An 18812-nucleotide genomic window follows, 5' to 3' on the forward strand; every position below is an offset into this window, starting at 1 on the left:
ATATTATGATAAGTCAATACAACTTATGATACATTACAATGCAATGAGAGAGGACAACAAAGATACTTCATATATCTATATGCACACATACATTCATAACAAAATAAGAATATTCATAACAATTATAATCATTGTTTCTGTAACTAGATATCTGATCATAGCTGACATTTATAACTACCTTCGTCCACTTTTTACTCTATATGCCCTTTGCCTTCAGCAAGCACCTCAGCTGCTCATGGTTCTTTACCTGGTGAAGGCACCTAAACTTTCATTCCTGAAGGGTCTGGCTATTAGTAATCCTTTCTGGGTTTGGTTGTTGTAGTTCTCCATTGACCTTAATCACAGGGCATGGTAATACTCAGATATATCATAAGGGATCTCCTATATTCCAGACATATTCTTCTTTACCTCCATTATGGAGTAGCAGTCTAATTTCCCCCAGGATTAATTACCTCACCTAGTAAGATAATTCCCTTCCATGACTGCTATTTCAGAGGCATAAGTAGTCTAGAGTAGCCAGGTGACAGTCTTAATTTCCAGGCCGATGGAATCATTGTTGTGACTTCTAGGCCAGCAAGGCACAAGGGCACGGAAACAGGAAGCAAAAAGTTTGCCAGTGTATCACTAAGGGAGTAATAGTAAGTGGTGCTGTTTTGGTTTCCACTCCTTAATTTCTTGACCTATGAATCCTGGCTATGGGAGAAACAGCACCATCTATTGGATGCTGATTCAGAACATGTACCGTTTCTGAAGAAACTTGCCCTTACTCTGCAAGATATTGCCACCTAGTTGGCACTATCACTGGTTCATCAAAAAACCATTCCACTGTCCTATCAAGACAGCTGCTTCAGGATGGTGGGGAAAATTCTGTGAAGGTTGTTTCTTGATCAGAAGCAATGCTGTTGTGGAATACCACGATGGTTGGTGATGCATTCTGTAAGTCAATGGATGGTAGTTTTAATGGAAGCATTGTACACAGAGAGGGCAAATCTGTATCCAGAGTAAATCTTTATTCCAGTGAGAAAACACTGCCCCTTCTGTGATGGATGCTGTCCAATGCGATCATCCTGGCTGATCACCCTGGGCAATTGTGCTATGTGTGGGACTCAGTGGTTGTCTCTGCTGCTGGAAGATTTGACACTCAGCAGTGGCTCTATCCAGGTCTGCCTTGGTGAGTAGAAGTCCTTGTTGCCGAGCCCATGCATAACCTCCATCCCTTCCCCCATAGCTACTTTGTTCATGAACTCTTGGGGCAATGGCAATGGTGGCTGGGGGGAAAGGCTGACTGGTATCTATAGAACAGGTCATAGCCACTTGATTATTAGAATCTTCCTCTGCTGAGGTCACCATTTGGTAAGCATTCAAATGGGACACAAATATCTTCACATTTTTTGCCCATTGGGAGAGGTCTATCCACATGCTTTTTCTTCAAATTTCCTTTTCATCAATTTTCAAATCATGTTCCTTCTAAGTCCCTGACCATCCAGCCAAATCACTGGCCAGAGCCCATGAATTAGTACATAATTGGGATGGCACATCTCACCATTTTTACTTCCAAGAAAAGTGATAAATCATGTATATTGCTTGATGTTCTGTCCACAGGGAGGATTTCCCTTCACCATTGTCCTTCAGGGACGTCCCAGGAATGAGCTGTGGTGCCATAGCTATCCACTTTTGAGGGGTGCCTGCATATCATGCATATCATGCAGAACCATCTCTAAACCAGGGCTGAGTCTTATCTTCCTTTGTCAACTGAATGTCAGGAATTCTGCATGAAGCCTTAGATGTGGGCTGAGAGGAAGAAGGTGGTGTGGCAGGAGTGTGGACCATGGACGTTGGGTCACTTCTTCATGTAACTTATTTGTGTCTTTAGGGCCTGCTAGGGCTTGAATATACCACTCAATCACGTAAATACCACTTCCATTTAATGATGGTGTGCTGTTGTACATGACCAACTTTATGACCTAATCAGGTAACATCCAGTTCAGAATGGACAGCTCAGGTCACGTGATCACTCGGTGACAAGGAAGTTTGGGGAAAAGGGAAGGACTGCTCTAAATGTGACTCCACTCAAAACTGGGAGTCAATATGAAGAAAATTTAGTTTTGGATAGGGATAATTTGGCTCATTGAAATGTAATGAAAGACATTAGCATGACTTATGTTTATATAATGTTTGACACTGTGTAATGGAAAAACAAGTGCGAAGTTGAAAGTCAGTTGATCACACTAGGGCTTGGCAAACAACAATTCTATTAGATTTTGTCATTCTTGATTGTGAGTAGACAGCTGAAGCTGTGCAAGACAGAAGAAATGTGTGTAGATTCTTTAGGATTTAGGTCTTAAATTCTACAAAAATCTATTCAATGCAGCTGTTAGCAAAACTCATGCATTGGAGATTATCTACAGCATATAAATGACAGTAAAAGATGTTTTAAAATTCTGGTCTTCTGCTCATCAGCTAAGTGATTTTGGGCAAGTGACTTTTCTGTGCCTCAGTTTTCCCGCATATAGATGGGATTGAGCAACACTAACTTCTAGCAGATACTGTGATAATGAGATAATGGAAAAATGTATGATTATATGTGAATATTATACATGTTCAGATTATTCTTCCTTACGTGACCCTAAGTATGTGTGTAGTTTTGTGCATTTTTACACTGTTATTGATTTCCCATTTAACCTAATGGTTGACATAATAAAATCATCGTGACCATGGGTGTTGTATGAAAGTGATGAATCACTAGATTCTACACCTGAAACTAATGTTACACTGTATGTTAACTAACTGGAATTTAAATAAAAATTTGAAAAAAAAATGAATAAAATAAAAAGTAAAAAAATAAAAAATACTCACTGGAAAATAAAAAGAATACAGTTATTTAAAAAAATAATTGTGATAATAGATAACCAGTAGAAATCAGTGTCTATCATTTTGCTTCAGAAAATAAATGAAATTCCTATTAAAAGAGAAGCAGCAGAATGAAAGACTGTGACAGATTGGAGGGGACTAAAGAGACAAAAGCTAAAAACAGCGTGGGATCCTGGATTGGATCCTTGAAAGGACACTAGAGGAGAAATGAATAACATTTAAATAAGGTCTGTAGTTTAGTTCATAATAGTGATCCCAGTTAATTTCCTGATTTTGAAAAATGTACTATGATTTTCATGTGTGTATGTATATACCCATGCATATATGCATATATATGTGATGTGTATATACATAGTAATATATATGCAAATGTATATAATAGTAATGTTTCTGGAAGCTAGGTATATGAGAAACTTCTGCACTTTTCCCAACTTTTCTCTAAATGTGAATAGAATATTTTTTGAAATATTAACAACAAATTAGCTTTTCAGGGAAGTTATTTTAGAGTTTAAGCTGTATCTGTTTGTTAAAACAACAGGACTCAGGAGACGCCTAAACTTTTATTTGTTCTAAGTGATATTTTTCATATATTAATATTTTAAAGATAATTCTAGGAATGGATTTCTATGACGTGTTAGAAAAATGACTGGTGTATTCCTGGTAATACATAATTAACTTTGAATAATGTAGTATGCACACACATGCACAATGTATGGGAAAGTCAATGACTATGATCAATCAGTATGGTTATTATTTGAGCTAAAGTATATAATAAGTGATATGGGGTCTTGTAAGGCCTTTGTGAATTCTGAGAATTATTTTACCCTACAAAGCATTACTGACAAGGTGGGGATTTTTTATTAAAAGTTATGTAATTTCTGTGTTAACTAAATTTAGTTTTATGTCTTGCAGAAAGCAATTAGACATCTAAGCAAATGAGATATTTTAAATTTCTTTTTAAGTAGAATTGTTGAGCATTTTTCAGATCTTAGTATCTGTTTTCACTCCACCTTTATCTTTGCATTTGCTTTTGTACTTGTATTTGGTATGCATCTCTGTGCGTAGTTATGCTAAGAGCTAGAATGAGAAAATACTGCAACCACCACTTTTTGGGCTGTGTCTCCCCCCAGAGGCCCACAGAGAAGAATCTTTTCGAACATTATTTCTAGTGATTTTTGTGTAGAATGAGAAGCACAGATAGACATAATATTTATAGGTTTTCACAGATTCATAATGTGATTAGTCAGTTGATAGAGGTACACCCAAGTTATTTGGATCCTAAATATTACATAATTTGAAGGACTTTCCTAAAGAGAAATCATAACGTAAATCAACAAAATTTACTAGAGCTTTGGGTATGCATTTGAAGGTGCCCAAAGCTTAATCTTTATTAATTTTAGAGTATCTTCAACCATGATTTTTGATTTTGCATTTTGGGCAGTTTTATATTAATTTTAAGACAAATTAACACTTAACAGTTTGGGACAAACTCTTTCTTTCTTTTTTTTTAAGATTTTATTTATTTATTTGACAAAGAGAGAGAGAGACAACCAGGGAGAGAGGGAACACAAGCAGGGGGAGTGGGTGAGGAAGAAGCAGGCTCCCAGCGGAGGAGCCTGATGTGGGGCTCGATCCCAGAACGCGGGATCACGCCCTGAGCCGAAGGCAGACGCTTAACGGCTGCGCCACCCAGGTGCCCCTGGGACAAACTATTTCTGAAAATAAACATTTCTAGAGTCATAGTGTATAAGTATCAAATGTTTTTAAGTTGGCTACTCTTTACACAATTCCAATCTTCTAATGCTGTAGACAGAAAAGTTATTATTTTCAGCAAACCATCTCTAATCACTAATACCAATTAATGGTTACTTTGTTAAGGAAAAGCTTTCTTTGAAAGACTTTTGTGGGGCTATATTCTGCCTTTAAGAACAGTTGAATGAGGATTTTAGGTCAACAGTCTTTGCCATGTATTGAATGCGACTCACCTCTTGGCAAAACATAACTTGACATTTCTCTTTATTAGTTTTTCACCACTGCTCCCTCACACCTGCCAAATACCTAGCAAAGAGGCCAGCCCATCAGTTCTGCCACTTCAGAAACTTTTAGGCATTTTTGAAAGCAGCACTGGGAAAAGAGCAAATCAGGTAGTACTTTCAATTTTGTATCAAGTAAATTGCTTTCTGGAGGGGGACCAGATAGTTCCTGGGATAGGTAATGGGATGCAGAGCCTCTAACCTCCAGGTCGGCCTTTGCACCTACCCTGGGTCGGTGGTGACAGAAAGCCATTAGCCTTTGATTGCTGTTTGCTGACCTGTGTGAAATGAGTTGATGGCTCCCATTCAGTTTCTAGTGGACAAGTGCATGGATCACATTTGGCAGCCTTGTTGGTAGTTCCAGAAAAATAGAGATGGATTGAGTAGGCTGTGAGGTTAAAGTACTGACCTACCAAATTAGGGTTGACTTTCCTTGGAAGGGAACTTTGCTCTTTCCTGGCCCACACTCCATACCTACTCAGTAGGAAGACTAATGAAACACTACTAGGGAGTTCACACCACTACTTTGAATATGCTGTAATTGTTCTTAATACCATGAAGTGAAAACTTGATCTTAAGAGTGCTTCTCTTGCTGCACAAACGCTTTGGAATTAACCTAAAAATGTGTAGGTTTGGGTGCAGTCACTTATTAATCAACAAATATAAATATTGAAATGAGAATGATTAAGTTTTATTATTATCTACAATTTTTGTTTTCTCTAGTCACTGTAATCTGGATTGCCCCTTAGAGAGAGAATTCACAATTCCAATTTGTTAGTTTGGTTCATGTTTTTTTCCCCCACTCATAGTGCTTCCTCCTTTCCATGATGTCAGGATCCATTTCCTGACATCAGTCCCTAATTCAAGTCCAATTTTCATAATAAAGGCATTTCAGAATACTCCAATTCACCCAAATTTAATTCTCCTTTGACCACTATCTAAATCACATAATTGAACAATTCATCATAGTTTATCTGATCTTATTTTCTGACCCATTATTTTCTATATTATGCTTAACTTTCCTAATAGACAATAAGTACATTGAAAGCAAGGATAATGCTTTTTATTCATTCTGTGTTTCATAGATTATCTAGCTGAGTAGAGCTCACAGGCTCATTGGATGAAATTTTATGCCATTTTCCTGGAGCATTTATTTCTCGCATATTTGCAGAAGTATAGTATTGTGGCTTTTATTGGTGTCACCTTTCCATTAAATAGATGTAGTCATAAGCATTACTTTTAGTATAACAGGCCTGCTGAGGATGTAGAGTGGGAGATTGCACTCCTTTGTTTTTGTTACATAGAAACATAATAAACTGGGGAAAAATCAGTAATCTCTCTAGATATCAGTTTTTCTCTTGAAAATGGAGATAAAATGTAAGTTTTACTTATCACACCAGGTGGTTATGAGAAAAATAAATAAGACAATGTGTGGGAAAGAGTTTGCTTTATATATAGTTTTATTAATTTTAAGATTTTACTAAGTAATGTTTAAGTATTAGGTAAGTATTTATTTATTTGATAATGCATGTGCTGGGGGTTGAATTGTATTCCTGAAAAATTCATATGTTGAAGTTCTGATCCCAAGTACCTCAGGATATGTCCTTACTTGGAATTAGGGTTGCTGTAGTTGTAATTAGTTAAGTTTAGATGAAGCCATATTAGAGTAGGAAGGGCCTCTTATTTAATGTAAATTATGTACTTATGAAAAGGGGAAATTTGGACACAAACACACACTTAGGGAGAACGCCATGTGAAAATGAAGGTAGAGATTGGAATAATGCTTTTACAAGCCCCAAATACTAAATATTGCTAGCGATGCACTAGAAGCTGGGCAAAAGGCATCCTCATAGCTGTCAGAAAGAACCAACCCCCAGACACCTGGATTTTGTACTTCTAGCCCCTAGAACTGTGAAGCAATAACTTTCTATTGTTTAAACCACCTAGGTTGCCGTACTTTGTCATGGCACCCCTGGCAATCTAATACAGCATCTTATATAAAATGAGTTACTTATAGACAATAAACAGAATAACCACGAAGGAAAGGGAAAATTGCTTTAAAACCTTTGTGCTTCAAAGAACATGATCCAGAAAATGAAAAGACAAATCATAAAAGGTAGGAACGTATTTGCAAATCTTATATCAGATAAAGATCTCGTATCTAAAATATATAAAGGATGCTTGTAACTCAATGAATAAAAGACAAATAACCCTACTAAAAAAATGGGCAATTGATCTGAATAGACATTCCTGTGATGGAAATATACAAATGACCAGTAATACATAGAAGGAGGCTCAGGATTATCATTTACGAGACAAGTATAAATAAAAAATCACATTGAAATATTACTTCATATCCACTAGGATAGTTAAAATGATGAAAAAAAAAAAAAACCCAAAAACCAAAACAGATAATAACAAAGTGAGGGTGTGGAGCAATCAGAAAACTCACGTACTACTGGTGGGAATAGAAAATGGTGCTGCCATTTAAGCAAACAAGGTGGCAGTTTCTCAAATGTAAAGTTACAGTGTGACCCAGCAATTCCACTCCTAAGTATATGCCAAGACAAATGAAAATATATGTCCAAACGAAAACTTGTGCATAAATGTTTATAGCAGTACTATTCATAATAGGCAAAAGGTAGAAACAACATAAGTCTCCATCAACTGATGAATGGGTCATGAGATCAAGCCCTGAATTGGGCTCCCTGCTCAGCGAGGAGTCTGCTTCAAGATTCTCTCCCTCTACCCATCCCCCCACTCACGTATGCACTCATGCTCTCTCTCTCTCAAATAAATAAATCTTTAAAAAAATAAATAAAATGGAACTAAAGGATAAAAAATAGAGAATCACATGCATATGCCCTCAGAAAAAGGAAACTGAAAGACTGAGAGACTTATTTTTCATAAATGCCTGATTTACAAAAACTGAAACTTATCCCTTGACTAATGAACACCCACCACGAACCTGTCTCTTTCCTCAAGCAAATGATTTTGCTGCTTGGACTCCCCTTTTTGCACTTCCTGCTCATAAATATGGCCCACCCCAAAAGTTAAGGGTCTTGCTTGTAGCTTGGTAAGTTTATATCCCAAATTGCAATTTCTGTGCAATTTCTGAATAAACCCAATTTCTGATAATTTGAGCTTAACTTAGTGTTCCTCTTTATTTAGGTTGGCCCTGTGACTATAATAATAACCATTAATCTGTACACTTAAAAAACATAATAATAAAAAAGTGATTAAAAATATATACTCAAATAAATTAAGACACTTTCTATTTGCCCAATTAAAAGTATGAGATTAAACCTCATCTATTCATCTTTTTTCTCCAAATTTCTCCCAGTTTCCTCAAGTTACATTGCCTTATTCTACCTTCTTAGCTAATGTCCTGTCCATTAATTCTCTTTATGCTGTCCTGTCTTAGAATGTATTACATGTGGTTAATGTGCTATTTCAACCTTCTCACATTTGCAGGAGGGAATTTCTGTAAATTTGTGCATTGATGGATGTTTAGATGATGTTTTCGACTTCGTATATTAACACTTGAATAAAGATTGTATAGTATTTTGACCCTAAGGAACCTTTCAAATACTGCTAGTTGACTTTTGCTCAATTGTTTAACAGAATAGGGCCTACTGAATCAAGAAAATAAAATTGTCTCATAGCAGCAAAATTTGCATTAGCAGCCTTGCTTCCCACATCCCTTCCAATGACAAACCTCTCCCTAGACACACACACACACACACACACACACACACACACACACACTGCTGATGTGAGGAGGTGATCTTTAAAGAGGAAAATAAAAGAGAGGAATTTGAGAAACTGTGTTTCATTGCAGAAGATGTGTGGTTACATTTTTGTGCAGAAGGAAACTGGCAAAGGACACTAACTCCTTAATGTCATTCATTAAATAAGGGAGTTGGGGTTTAAACCAAAGCGGTATGGAGTTAGAGCATTTTATATTAACCACTATGCTTAATTTCCTTTCAACATCAACTTACAAAAAGCAATATCTTTCTTGTAAATCAGCAATAACAATACAGAAATGTAATGCAAAATAGTTGTCATTTTTTAACAACAAACTAAACCTGAGAGGCCTTATTAATATAACTAAGAGGGAAAAAAAAAAAAGGCGAAAAGGTTAGATGAGGGACTCCTGGCTGGCTCAGTCACAACATGTAACTCGATCTTGGGGTCATGAGTTTGAGCCCAATGTTGGGTGTAGAGATTACTTAAAAACTTAAAAAAATAATTAATTTTTAAAAGGGCTAGATGAAAATTAAACCAAACTATACAGAAATATATAATGAAGAGAAAAAATATATCCTATTCCTGGATGGGAATGATCAATATTGTATAGAGGTAATTTATTCTAAATTAATTTTCTATAGTATGTTCAATCATAATAAATTACTCTTCCACTGGGTCTAAAAAAGGGGAATGATTGGCAATTTCAGGTGCTATAATCTAAATAAGATATTTTATATTATTTTCTTTTCACAACCCCAGGAGTATTTTTAAGTTGACAGAGGAAAACTTAATCTTTAGATCACCCACAACAGAAAATATACAGAAAAAGGCAAGAAAATTGTCAAAAAATAAATATAAAGAAATACATATATATACATACATACAATCGAAAACCAGTGATCCAGGGCTTGATTTACTACTAAAACACTTTTTAAAAATGATTTTATTTATTTATTTGACAGAGAGAGGGAACACATAAGCAGGGGGAGCGGCAGGCAGAGGGGGAGGGAGCAGAAGGAGAGGGAGAAGCAGACTCCCCGCTGAGCAGGGACCCAACACAGGGCTGGATCCCAGGACCCTGGGATCATGACCTAAGCTGAAGGCAGATGCTTAATCAACTGATCCACCCAGGCGCCCCTGTCAAACATTTTTTTTTAAAGGTACAGAAGTGAGAACTATGTGTTTTGGTGCAGAAATACAGAAGTAGATTAGCAGGAAAAAATACAAGAAATAAAGCAATTTATACATGGCAATTTAGTATATGAAATAGATGGTATTTCAAACTCATGCAGAAATTAATAAAAATTATGTTGCGGCAATTGGAAAGATAGGTTAAAGTCCACAGGAAAATGTTTTTGTTTAAAAAGTACACATAAAAAACTTGCAAATGAAACATGCAAAAGTCAGTACTATAAAAAATATATATAGGATGATAATACTAACTCATGATCAGCATGAAAGCTTAAAGAGGACACAAAATCCAGATTTATAAAGAAACAGATTATTGCAATGCATAGATTTAAAGACTTGTAAAAAAAAAATAGAAGCATAAGCAATTGATGTGGAAAAAGCATTCAAAATATAGTGATACATAGGATCACTTGTCCACAAATTTCTTTCTTTTCCACTTTTTCATGACTGAAGATGGCCTAATAAGACTTGCTTTGGCCAGTGGTATGTGAAGGAACATAATGTATATGTTTTCCAAACAGAGGTTTTTAAATGTGTTTATGTGGTCACAGTTGTTCTTTTGCACTTTTGTCATCAGTATGAGAAAAACATGCCCAGTGAAATATATACCCAGGTAGCTAATGGTTCCTGGAATAAGGCTTGCAAAGGATACCTGAACTTGACCTCCAGACTGGAATCAGGCCCAATTATGACCAGGCAAATTTTGCCAAAACACAGCTAATCTGTAGACCTATAATCAAAAAAAGCAAATGGCTATTTTTGTAACCCACTAAAATTCAGGGCTTGTTTTTTTATTAAGCATTATAACAGCAGAAACCTCACTATTATAATATATCATGAAGTATTTGTTCATATATACAAGAAACTTTTATGAACTAACAAAAAATAACTACATAGAAAAAACCTGGCAGAATATAGAAATAATATCTTTTCTATAAATATCTGCATATATAAGTATTTTATCTCATTTTATATAATGCATTGATACAAATTTTATTTAAAAAACTAAAAGCTTTAAATTGAAATGAAATGGATATTTTCAAACACTGCTGTGTGGGGAATATAAAATTATATGAGCTTTTGAGAATGCAACTTAACAAATTCTATTACAGTATCAAGTATGCATGTTATTTAACTTGTGAACTTCTAAGAATCTAGAATTCAGGAATATACACATAGATGTGAAAATATATATTTTAAAATATGCCCTTCATAGTACTTGTTGTTTCTACTAGACATAGAAATAGAAAATAGAGAAAATAGAGTACGAGGTGGATTTTTGTGAAATTACATGGAAGATTTTTTCAGATGTTTTGCCATCTGGGGAAAAAAGATTACACAAAAATATATCTACTATTATATATCTTCTGTGATTGATTTAAGAAGGAACTATGTGAATATAAATGTTAGAAACAACTTGGGAAAGTATATAACAAATATTTAAGAGTGTTTACTTCAGAGAAAGTAGAGGACTTAGAAGATAGAATAGGGGTCATAAATTTGTGCTCTATATTCTAAGGTGATTTTTTTCTTCCTACAAACATGAAGAAAATATTAAAAATGTAAGTTATTAAAAATGTAAGTTAGAAAAGAATAAAAATAGGAAGTCATGTTCTCGAAGTCATTTCTTCCTAGAGTCATTAAAGTGATATTTAACACATACTGATTTTATGACAGCATTAGAATAAAAATATTAAAACTTAGAAGCTCTTATATTCTAATTCATTTGAGATTTATTAAATATATTTAAAGCTGAACAATTCCAAATAAGGAAGCCATCAATTCTGAATGGTAAGACTGTAGGTCATTTATTTAAAGTAATCAGTCATGGTGTTACAAAGACAAAATCAAAGCAGGCTTCTTACTGTGGTAATTTCATCCCTGAGAGTTGTGTAGGGTAGCTCTGGGTGCAGAGCCATTATGAAAATTGGCTTTTTGTTAATCTTGCCAACTAGACTGTGAAATTATTGACACAATGGTGGATATATCTTCTTAAATGCCATCTGTTATTCAGTTTGCAAAGAAAGAAGCCAGCGGAGAGAAACACAATAAAATTTTCTGATTTGTTTTGTACAATCCTATTTTGGAGTTTTAGAGAATACATATGTTGTTGATATTTTTCCTCCTTGACTTACAAGTTAAAATTTACTGTGGTTTCCATCATAATTTTCAAAGATTTTTTTTTTAATCTTTCCTCATAATATGATTTTGGTCATAAAATTTTGATGCCTAGATCAGTGTCTGGGGAAGTTGCTAGATTGTGCCTCTAATTTATGCTTTCTGGGAAAAAATAAACCTTCCTGTATTATATCTGCAACATTTAATATATTTAAAAATCACACAGATTCTTGTGAACCATATTTTATAAAGTAGATAGTTCATATACCCTCAGTTTTCATTCAAATTAATAATATATTTAATTTTTCAATTGTTGGAATGTTTATGGTTCAAACTGTAAGGATTATTTTTGTGACTTTATGACTTGATTTCTAACATCATAGATATGATGGCACTGTTTCCTCAGTGTCTCTTTCACAGCACTGCCTCTATTCCTGTGTACTTAAAAAAAAGATGTGCTCACTAAAATAGCAAAGAGTAAACATTTTTAACCCATCTGTATCATTTTTGACAGTATATCTTCTCTGCAAATTATTTAGGAGACTACAAAATTGTTTTTGTTTGTCGATGAAAACATTTGAAGGAAGGAATATGTAAAATCCCTTTTCCTGTGGTTTGTGAAACAATGCGTGTTAATTTCTGAACAAACAGCATTTCTCAACATCCACAGTGAGTCTTTCTGAAACAGAAATATAGAGATGTTAACCAAGTTTATAAATGTCATCATTGTTCATCCCTCATTATTTTACTGACATTCTCTAGTATAGAATATTAAATACTTCAATTCTCAGGGATTGTTTCTTTAAAACTGTAAATTATTCATTTAATCTTTTTTATGAATTTTATATTTCTGTGCTATAATTAATATTTTTGTTTGTTATACTTCTTTTAAAATATGGTTTGCAATAATGCCTAGAAAATCATACATATGAAGATATTTTTGAGATTTCTTTGATCCCCCCTCCTTTTTTTGAAAATAGTTGACACACAATGTTACATTAGTTTCAGGTATACAACTTAGTGATTTGACAAGTATATACATTATGCTGTGTTCACCACAAGTGTAGCTACCATCTGTCTGATTACATTGCTATACAATATCATTGACTGTATTCCTTATGCTGTACCTTTTATTCACTTGATTTATTTATTCCATAAAGGAAAGCCTGTATCTTCCTTTCCCCTTCAGCTATTTTGCCTAATCCTCCACCCCCTCCCCACTGACAGCTATCAGAGATCTGTATATATAGGTTTGATTCTGCTTTTTGTTCATATTTTTTTTATTCCACTTATGAGTAGAATCATTGTATTTGTCTTTCTCAGTCTGACTTATTTCACTTAACATAATACCCTCTAGGTTCATCTGTGTTGTCTCAAATGGCACAATCTCATCCCTTTTTTACTGCTGTGTAATAGTCTGTTGTGTACACAAACACACACACACACACACACACACACACGTACCATATTTTCTTTATCCATTTGTCTTTGATGGACACTCAGGTTGCTTCCATATCTTGGCTGTTGTAAATAATGCTTCAATAAACATAGGGGTGTATGTATCTTTTCAAATTAGTGTTTTCATTTTCTCTGGGTAAGTACCCAATAGTAGAATTATTGGATCATACGGTATTTCTATTTTTATTTTTTTGAGGAACCTCCCTACTGTTTTCCACAGTGGATACACCAGTCTACATTCCCACCAACAGTGCATGGTGGTTCCTTTTTTTCACATGCTCACCAACATCTGTTATTTCTTGTCATTTTGATTTTAGCTATTCTAACTGGTGTGAGGTGATATCTCATTGTGGCTTTGATTTGCATTTGCCTGATGATGAGTGATGTTGAACATCTTTTTATGTGTCTGTTGACCATTCATATGTCTTTTTTGGAAAAAGGTCTATTCAGGTCCTCTGCCCATTTTTAATTGGATAATTTGGTTTTGGAGGTGTTTATATAAGTTCTTTATATATTTTGGAAATTAACCCCTTATTGAATATATCATTTGCAAATATCTTCTCCCATTCAGTACATTATCTTTTTGTTTCATTGATGGTTTCCTTTGCTGTGCAAAAGCTTTTTATTTTGGTGTAGACCCAACAGTTTATTTTTGCTTTTGTTTCCCTTGCCTTAGTTTTTATGAGTTTAAATCAGTTTAAAGGAAATAAGGTGATATTGGTCCCAAAACAATGATATTAGGAAGTGACTTTTCTCTCCATACCACAAGATCCTTCTCTATGAATGAAGGAAATGAGCTAGGCAACATACAAAATTGGAACAGGTGCACTATTTTATGAATATACCAGCATTTTATTTTTTCCCAAATTTCATTTCCATTTAAATAATATGGATTAAAGAATAAAATAGTTGCAGTTAGCAAATCTCAAGAATTTCATGAGATTTTATGTTGTCTCAATTTCTATTTTAATTATGTATACAGTATATTAGATAGGGTTCTTCAGAGAAAGAGAACCAATAGATTTATAGACATAGGTATAGATAGATATAGACATATATTTTTGGTTTTTGTTTTGGTAAGGAATTGGCTCACATGAACATGAAGTCTAAGAAATCTCAAGATCTGTAGTCAGGAATCCAGAGACACAGGACTGGTGATGGTTTGGTTTTAGTCTGAATGCCAGCAACCTCAAGATGCAAAAAGAGCTGTTTTGGCTGATGCCTTAAGCAAGGGAAAGATCTATGTGCCAGTTCAACCAGTCAGGCAGAAGGAGTGCCCTCTTACTCAGCCTTTTTGTGCTATAGGTCTTCAATTTATTGGATGAAGCCTGCCCATATTGGGAGGGCAATCTGCTTTACTCAGTCTAGCAATCCAAATATTAATGTCATCCAGAAACACCCTTATATACATACCCAGAATAATGTTTGACCAAATGTCTGGGCACTGTATCCCAGTGAAATTGACACTTAAAATTCACTTTCACAGGTAGAAATGCATACACACACAGACACACACACACACACACACACACACATACACTAAATAAATGTAAAGAAAAATTTCTGCAGAACAACTAGATACATACTGAAGAGAAAAAAGTATTGCTTCTAATATTATTTTTTTCATTGGTGGCATCCATTTAACTTTAGAGTACTTTATACTGTGATCTGTCTATTGAATGTTCAAGTACATTTCTGTAGTTATGATTTCCACATGCCTGTCTCCACCCAAAAAGAATATGCAGGTGTCTGATTGTCATTTCAAGACCACCCCTTTAGTATTTAAGAGTTGACACTAAAGGTGACAGAAAGAATCTGAATGTTGGTTTTAAAATATATGCATATCTAAGCATTTATTTTCTTAAATTAATTAAAAGTTAAAATATATAAGAATTGGATAATGGCAGAAATATAGGAAGAACCTGAGTAATATAGATATAGAAAAAATGCTAAAGAAATTCAAGATATTTTTAAAGATTTATTTATTTATTTTAGAGAAAGAGAGAGCACAAGCAGGAAGGGCAGAGGGAGAGGGAGAATCTCAAGCAGACTGCTCGCTGAGCACAGAGCCCAAAGCAAGGCTAATCTCATGACCCTGAGATCATGACCTGAGCCAAAACCAAGAGTCAGACGCCCAGGCAACTGTGCCATCCAGGAGCCCCAGAAATTCAAGATTTAAATTAGAATACCTTTAGAGAAAAATGTAATTCTTTGATAATGTAACTGCACATAAAAGAAAATACTGATTGAAAATGAGAGAAATTTTTGTAAGTTTAATCAAACGAAACACTACATACAGACAACCAGCAGGCTATAATTGAAATGTTAGGTCATAACAAAGAAAATAAAAATTTTTACCTTTGTACCCTTTACCTGAGGCAATTATCCCAAATATTTCATGTTTTTCATATTCAAAATAAGGCTTTTAATATGTATTTAAGAACTTTAAAAACCATTACCAAGTCATAAAGACAAATTTGTTGACTGATTCTTATTGAACTTTTGGAAAATTGTATTTAGTTATAAGCATCAATATGTTGTTGCCCGCTCAATAATTATTCACTCTATTATTAAGGAACACACCTATATATAGGATTTTAAATTGGATTTACCCATATACGTATGTATATAATTTCTTAAAGACTTACTAATGATGATTATTCAGTTGAAGAACTTTATCCTAATTCCAGCTACACTCAATCTTCATGTTGTGCTTTAGGTAATAAAATAAAATTTATTTCATTCTTATTTACCTAGGAGACAATAGGAGAGAGAAAATAAGCTTAGACCAAATGGCACAAATTGTGGCAAGGTGATCATAGAAGCAGTATTCTCTATGTCAACTCTTGTTATATTCCATTAAAAATTGGTATAGCTGAAGGGACTATATCTAGGAGAAAAGAATGTAAGGGACATAAATTGGGATTTACTGAGCACTCAAAATATACCAGGTGTGTGTGTGTGTGTGTATAAATCCTCAGTTCAATTTAAATGGCTGGAATTGTGTTCATGTGGGCTCATTATCTATACTTGTGAAGGTCCCACAGTACTGGAAAGTTGTAGAGGTGGTGTATGAATGCAAATCTCTCTCTCTGATTCTCCATGTGATTCTCAGTATGGTGTAGTTCTGCAGCTGGTATTGTATTTAGATTTTTCTTTTTTTAAGAAATCTTATACAATTAGTAAAAACTCTAAGAAAAAAATATCTAGGAGTCCTTATTGGAAGGGACAGGCTTTAAGTTAGATACACGGGAGCAAATTGCTTAATTAGCAAAATAAATAAATAAATAAAATAAAAATAAACTGATTTTATCAAATAAAGGGAAGTACAAACTTAAGCTGCTCGCTAACACCCATCATGATGATCCCTAACTTCCTTGTAGTCTTTATATTCATATTCCTGTAGTCATCACCAACACTGTTCACGAATGTTCAATTTCTCCTGCTTCTGGACATGTAGTCGAATTGCACTTCTCAACCTCCTAGAAGTCGGAAAGACTTTCCCAAAGTCCAAAAAAACACAACCTGTAGAGCAAGGCCTGTTCCTCAGCATGCCCGTGTTTTAGAGCTCCAGAATGTTTACATAAATCTCTCTGAATCAGCATTACTACTTGTTTGTTTTAAAAATTATCCCTAGCCATAGATTTCTATAATCATTTTAAGGTGAATATCAAAAATGACCTCACAAGCAAAATATAGACATAGGATGCCAAGACCAATAATTATTTGTAGATGTTCTTATTTGAGGATATTCCCAAATATATCCCTATATACTTCCATCAATATAGAATGACCAAAGAATTCACTGCATGACTAAATATCCTCTTGGATGAGTTTGGTTATCTGCAGTGAGGTCTAAAGCTAGAAATAAATTTCACTTGAGAAAGTCACAGACAAAATAAAGTATGTTAGAAAGAGAATATATAGAGCTAGTAGATAAGATCTGATATAGGAAAAGTGAGTCACATTCTAATGGATTAGGTTTGTGAATTTATCTTTTGGCTCAAGGATAATGTGGATGCTCTTTTTTTTTTTTTTTTCCTTCTTTCCAATACGACATCTGCTGCTTTATGCAGCTAAAAAGTACTGCCTTCTCAGCTGGGTTTCATTGTCACAGGCACTGAAATGAAAGGCTTTCCAGAACAGCCTGTTAGTGCCCTCTATTGATGTTTTCCGTTGTTCAGATCATTTCGGAAGAAGAAACCAGAACGATTTTTTAAATGTCTCTGAAACAATTTTCTGCAAAGGAAATGACAATAAATTTACTATTTTCATGACAAACATTTTCACCCATTAAAATGTGTTTAAATACATTACTGTGACACCAGCTTTTCTTTCCTTGGCTGGATGAACATTCCAAAAAAAAAAAAAAAAAACAGAGGAAGTTAACATGATTGAAAAATGCAAACTCATTATGAAATTTCATAGATTAGTGCACAAACAATAGATTGAATAAATAGCTGGGGAAATTCTAGTCAGTGTTTGCAGCCTACAGCACAATCAGAAGCTAACTAAATCTTTCACAGTGATGCTTTGAGATTATTTTATGGTATGTGACAAAACCCTGGAAAAAAGGTATGCCTGTACACTCAGATACCACACTGATTTTTAGTTACCCTTAGTTTTAGTTTTTTAGTTTTTGTTTTCCTCAAGCATTGCATGCTTCAAAAAATTTAAGTTTGAAATTTTTATTTCATTCTACCATAGCATTTCATTGATTGTTTAAAATATGTGTGCTGCCCCTTTAATCTAAAAATGACTGAATTACTGACTCTGCAATATTGCTTATTTTATTTGGATTTTACTCTCAATTCCCCCCCCCCCCCCCGCCCAGCTCCATTTTTTAACCTCTCTGCCTTTATTTCAGTTGGAAGCTCTTAAGCTTTTAAATAATATTTCGGAGAAAATGCCGTTTAGCTTTATTAAGGATTTTGCCATTGTGTAGGAAATGAGCAGTCTTCTTCATAATGTAATTAGGCAAATAGAGATAATGAATAGGAGTGAGGACAGAATAGATACATTTCTAATGCCTCCTGAGTCATCTTTTCCTTTTAGTCTTTCTTTATTATACTTAAAGTGGTGATTCAGACACTAGAAATATTCATTTAAATGAACCAAAACAAACAAAATACACCAAGAGCCAAATACAAATTATCTGAAGAATTTTCTTTCTGTTGCTTATGAAATGAAAAAGCACTAGCTCTCTGATGATCTGTGCTAATGTAATGATCTAAAATTTTAATCCTAGCTCTTCTGGATGATTCCATAGGTAATTATGAATTCAGTCCTTCATAGGGACACAATTCCCATGGGTGTTCTCTACACTTTCTACAATGTCTATCCTTCGGTGACTTTTACATGATAGTTATTTTTGTAAACTAGCACTAG

General features: G+C 34.4%; 1 pseudogene; it reads right to left on the reverse strand.

Annotated features, from left to right (window-relative positions):
- Positions 1-565: 565 nt before the first annotated feature.
- LOC123784289 (uncharacterized) overlaps positions 566-18812 on the reverse strand; it is a 140010-nt pseudogene continuing 121763 nt past the window's right edge.

Source organism: Ursus americanus, chromosome 4 (genome assembly GCF_024610735.1).
Source record: "Ursus americanus isolate L20-20 chromosome 4, mUrsAme1.1.p, whole genome shotgun sequence".
Taxonomy (NCBI): Eukaryota; Metazoa; Chordata; class Mammalia; order Carnivora; family Ursidae; genus Ursus; species Ursus americanus.